Raw genomic sequence first — 6,000 nt, forward strand, 5'->3', positions numbered from 1 at the left:
TAGGAACACCTTCCACTAGACCAGGTTACTCAAAGCCCCATCCAACCTGGTCTTGAACACTCCCAGGGATGGGACATCCACAACTTCTGTGGCAACTGTTCCAGGGCCTCACCACACTCCAAGAACCTTTTCCCGAGATTTAATCTAAATCTCTTGTATTTTAATTTGAAACCATTTGCCCTTGTTCTGTCACTATCTACCCCTGTAAAAAGTCCCTAAACCTCTTTGTTTTAAGTACTCTTAAGTACTGGAAGCCCACAATGATGTGTTCCTTCTCTTCCCAGCTTTCTCAGCCTGTCTTCATAGCAGAGCTCTTCCAGAGGTGCTTACATGGAAAATCAAAGGAGAGATGGAGGTTTTACACTTACCTATCCCCAACAGCTCTTCAGAAACAACTCTTGTCTCGACCAAAAGGATCAGTGCCTCACTCACCCTGAATTACCCTGCTAGATCTGGTACCCATTTACTAAGCCACTGCTAAGGAAGAGGAGGTGGCACAGATGTTAAGCCAGTGCTTTCAAGGGTTTTTCCAGTACAGATTTGTGTCTCCCTGTATTAGCAATAATCCTGCTTTGTTTTTACACCTCTTACTCAGCAAACCTGTACCCTTGTTCCTTGTGTTGAGAAAAGAGACTGCAAAATGTTCCTTTTCTAGGTATTCCACTGACTGCACCTCACTCTCGAGGTCTTCACAGGAATGTAAGCGCTGCCAGAGGTCTACCCAGCATTATTTCCCTTTTCAGCATTGACTGAAAAAGACATTTAGGTAGAGGCATTCAGAAGAGACATATTTCCCCAGAAGAATTTCCCAGCCCTGAACAATTTTCTGTCTCAGTGATTTCGATTTACTTTGTACCTCACTTACCTAGGGCTTGGATTTGACTCTTGAAGCTATTTCTCCTTTCCCCTAGCTATCTCTGGTAACATGTTCTAATGACTTCCACCCACACCCCTCACTGAATAATGCAAAAATAAATTCACAGTGTGAATCATTGTGGGGTTTCCCTAAATCAAGTTTCTCACTACAAAATTACTGTAGAAAAGGGAACATTTATTGGTAGTTATGTAATTCTAATGTTACAAAAATGCAAACATAATTCTAAGAATTGTTTACTGTTACAATTTGTCACAATGGTGTTAGCAACTGCTTTCTCAATAGCAGGTTGCACTACAAAATAATCATCATTCCCATAGGAAGTATTTTCTGCCTATTCTGTGCTCTTATGTATATCTTCTAACATCTTTCCAATCTATTTTGAAGCAACAAAATAAAAATCTTTCTGCAGTATTATCCTGACACAAGCTATTTTCCTTGGAGGATGTCACTTTTCATGTGAAGTCCAATGTGTCAAAATGTAAGCCATGCCACTGTGCAGCAATATTCTACTGATTGCCAGATATTTGCTTGAAGTTAGAGGCTTCATGAGGAGTTTTCCCTGAATGAACCAAGTACATTTTAATACTGAGATGAAACAGCCAAAGGCAATCAGCTGTCTTGAAGTTTGCACAAGCTCATGGCTTCACATAATCCAGTGTTAAACACTTTATAGAACTGCTGTTGGTACTGCTCCAAGGGAATGATCAGTCACTTGGTTTACAAACCAGGGTGCAGTGCTGGGCAGTGTTAGGAGCACAATTCTGTAGTTCAAACCACTCAGAAGTCCAAAGGCCACTGTGATAGGGCTCAGGATGACAGGTGCTGAATCAGTTCTAAATAACCTATTGTAGAAAAGCAATTCAGTGTGACCAGTCCCACAGTGGGACAGCACCTGTGTTACACCTCAGTGACTGGAACAGTCTCAGACATGGCATCATCAATGATTTCAGTAAAAGGAGAAGGGAAGGAGTGCTGCTTTCCATGCCAAGCACCTGTTTCCTGAACACAGGAAAATCAAATTACAGTCTTCATTTTTGCAATTGGGCTGTTACCTGGGATGGGAATCTGGTCTGTTGTGTCCAAGTCTTGATTGCCCTGATGGCAGATAGGCTTTGGGATGCCCTGCAGAACCAGCATTACCAACTTGAAGCCCTTTGCCTGTAAATTTAGTGATTATCACACAAGATGTGTAGATGTAAAGCTTGTCCCGAAAGAGGCAGCAAGAAAAAATCAATGTGTCCACAGTGATCTACAAACAAAATCTGCATATTTCCTGGGGATCTGCACCATTTGGGACATACTGGAACTCCTATAAGTTCACAGTCCCCCGGCTGGATGCATGGCATAAATGCCAAAACACTCCATGAGGCAGCTACTGCTTATGAATCTGCAAAGGCAATTTTCTTCCTGGCAGCCAGATGGAAGTTCAGAGGCTGCCAGAGAATAATCTAGAAGAAAAGTCTGCTCCTTGGCAGTTTTAAAGTATTTTCTCTGTAATATCAATGTCACGTAGACATGCATTGTTGCAGCTCTGCGTTATCTTAACTTCTGAACCTACAAACCTGCAGTTTGTGCTACCAAGAAAGGTTCCCCCCCTCCACCCCCAGCATTTCCATTAACCAAACCAAACATCTCACTAGGAACAAGTTCCTGCAGACAATATTTAAATGGACTCGTTTTAATCTTACTCTGCTCTGCCACGACTTATCAGTTACCTTTGTCTGGTTTACTGAGGTGGTAAACTCTCTGCTCTTAGTCTGTGTGTTTAAATCACTACACAACGTCTTTCAGATCATGTCAGCACCACAGACCTACCTTGTTTGATCATATATTTGTAATCCTGCCAAGAACAATATCAAAGGTCATTCGTCCCTTCTAGGTGGGATGAATGTGTGAAACTGAAGAAAACCAATAAATAGCAAGAAAAAGAACTTGCAAGCCAAACAGATTTTCTCTTGGTTAGATAGTGTTGGGACTTCCATGTTGGACCTTCTGGATTGTGTCTGATGGTTGTGTTATGGAGTCCTTGAAAAGCAAAAGGCAAATATATACATTCAGATGTAGGCAAAATGTCCTTCAAGACAAGATGGAAAACTACAACAAATGAGACGAGTATATATAAAACACAGGAAAAAACAGGGAAATTCTTGTGATCTGAATTCTAGAGTCACATGTTTCTTGTGAGAGATGCTTTTGTCTTCATCCAAGTTTCTATGCAAATAGGGTAGAAATTGGCTGGAACATGGAAAATCTGATGTGTTTAGAAGATTGAGAAAACTATAACTGGAATGCTTGGACTAAGTGTACCACAGACAAAGAATGTATTTAACTCTGAGCCTAGGTCTCAAACTGCATTTTAGAAGAGCGCAGGATATTGAATACAGGTCAATCACCTTCCGTTCAAAAGCCTGTTTTCACTCAAATGGTCAGGCTGTCTTGTTAGTGATATGGAAGATTTTTAAAGTAAGAATTGTGGAGAAAAAATATCAACATCTGACACTAAACCAGATAAACTATATTAAGACAGACAGTACTCAAGTCATCTAGGTTCTACTTCTGCCACAGATCTAAGACTTCATATTCACAATTGGTATGACTATTTGTGTGCACAGAAATAAGTGAAGAAAGAGCTCCAACTAATCAGAAATCATCAAAAAAACCCTAAAGAAGAACTAGTTGGATAAATATGTGACAGCCAGAAAACTACAAAGCAATCATGAAAGGTCTAGGACCAGCCAGCTTTGTTCTGAGAGCTATAATCTCATCTGAAAGACACTATTTCCAAAAGAAAGTTGGATAGACCAGTGCTGGAAGAGATTATCCTATTTAAAAGAACATGGTCTCATGTGGATATCCACAATGGAAATGATGTGCAAGGCACAGACACCATAGACGAACATTAACAGCAGGAACAACAAAAGAGAACTATTCAAATCAGAACAGTTAGAGACCCTGAAGGAGCCAAAACAAACAAACAAAAACTAAAACCAAAACAAAACAAACAACTCCCCCCCCCCCAAAAAAAACCCAAACAACCAAACACTATAAAGTGTGAGCCAAGCTGTTAATGCATCTTTTTAACTTTCACTGTTTTAGCTTAGGCCATGACTGATTAAAACTTGCAGCTGCAAGACCAATCAAAAAGCCATACCAGAAACATGAAGGAAATACAGAATTAGAAAACAGGAACAGAACAAGGAGACTAATAAGAAAGAAATAAACAGCACAGAAATATTTCCTGATCAATTCAATAGAAACTTTCAAGTTACAAGACTTTTCAAGTAACTTACTTTCAAGTTACTTCTCTGACCTCAGCAATGTCAGACACTGACCAGAGCTACTAATTTCCTTTTTTAGAGGTGTTGTGATTAAAATTAATCATATTACCTTTAGTTCTGCTTGGACAGCAAAGCCTTGTTCACCACCTCTACAGCAGGTGTGGCAGCAATATTTGTCTTGCAAGTCTGACAATGCCAGTACACATTTTTGACCCTGATAAAATTCAGATAAAGATTCCCCAGTCACTGGAGTGCCCCATTTGAGTAGCCCTGATACCAGGGATTTTAAAAATGCATCAGAAAAAAGGTTACATAAAGTGTGTTGAAATATCTCATCGCAATCTTGTAGTACAATTTTATGCATAAATAAAATACAATCACCTTGTCCCAATAGCACTGGAGACAATGGGCACAAACTGAAATACGGGAGGGTCCCTTTCAACATCAGGAAACGCTTATTTTACTGTGAGAGTTGTCACAGGTTGCCCAGTGAGGTGGTGGAATCTCTCCTTTGTGCAAAAGCAGTATTCCTAAAAGCCATCTAGAGACTCAGTAGCCCACTCTAGGTGGGCTTGAGCAAAGGAAGTTGAACATGATAAACTCCAGAGGCCCAACTAACCTCAGTCATTTGGTGATTCTGTGATTCATGGAGAAGTAGAATCAAATAGAATAACTATTTTTTCTCAGTTTTTCACCTTTTTGGAGGGATGTTGTTTAATGAAGAAGAGACATTGGGTGTTGGGAGAGATATTTTTACATGCCTGAAGGAGAGGATACCTTCTCTAATACGTTAGATCTTGCTAGCTGTCCACGTGAATAATTGTGGGGCCCAAGTGATGTCTGGCTTCAGCAATCAGGTAGATTATGTCAGCAATATTGAACTGGCAGCTGGTTCATGTCTGCCCCCTGGGCCCAGAGGGCCATATGACTGGCCACAGACACCATCACAGACAGAAACCATGGAGCACTTGGAGTCGTGGTCCCACCCCATTTCTCACCTCCCGCTGATGAGAACTTCTCTCCCATGGTGAAGCACCAACATGGAAATACCAACACAGTGTGGAGGCCCTCAGGAGCTGCTTAGACACACAGCCCTCCCAGGAGAGCAGCTGGCCTTGCACCTCCTGTATCCCCAGGAGCATTCATGTCCCTGTAGCTCACAGCCATGCTCCAGCTGCTGGCGTTCAGCTCTCTCTGGCAGCCAGTCCAGCTTGAAGCTCACCCAAACTCACACAGAAAGATCTCACCCACACATAAGGCATGATTTACTGAGAAGACAGGACCAAACATGAAGGGCATGGCAAAAGAAGCAGCTGACTACAGTCTGTTTGCATACAACCAATCCCTCTTATGCACTTATCCCCCTATTTTCCCTTTCCTCCCCAGTCTATCTTGATCCTGTCATTTCCTTGCCTTTGTTCTTTCCAGTAATCAATTTACAATAAATTTTGAGCATTCCCATAGTCCCCTTTGAACATGACAAAATAAATTGTATGAAATGTGCAAATACTCTTACACAGGATATTAATCCCTATCCCCCCCAACCCCTAAGGTGAGGTGATGGGGACCTTCTCACTGACACATGATGGGTCATCCCCAGCCAGTGGGCACTTCCCAGGGAAAACTGGAGAGGAACAGAGGCATGTCAGTGGTGTCTGGGTTTTCCCTACCAGTGTGCCCCTCTGCTCCTATGTCTGTGGAAATGAGCCTTTGCTCACAGAATGGGAAAGGCTGGGAGGAACAGCAGTAAGGTCATCTGCTCCAACCTGCCTGAGAGCACACTGCACAGGAAATTACATATATCAATAAAAAGTTTAGGGTAGAATTAATCACATTTAAATTAGG

This window comes from Vidua chalybeata, chromosome 2 (assembly GCF_026979565.1).
Source record: "Vidua chalybeata isolate OUT-0048 chromosome 2, bVidCha1 merged haplotype, whole genome shotgun sequence".
NCBI classification, from domain to species: Eukaryota; Metazoa; Chordata; class Aves; order Passeriformes; family Viduidae; genus Vidua; species Vidua chalybeata.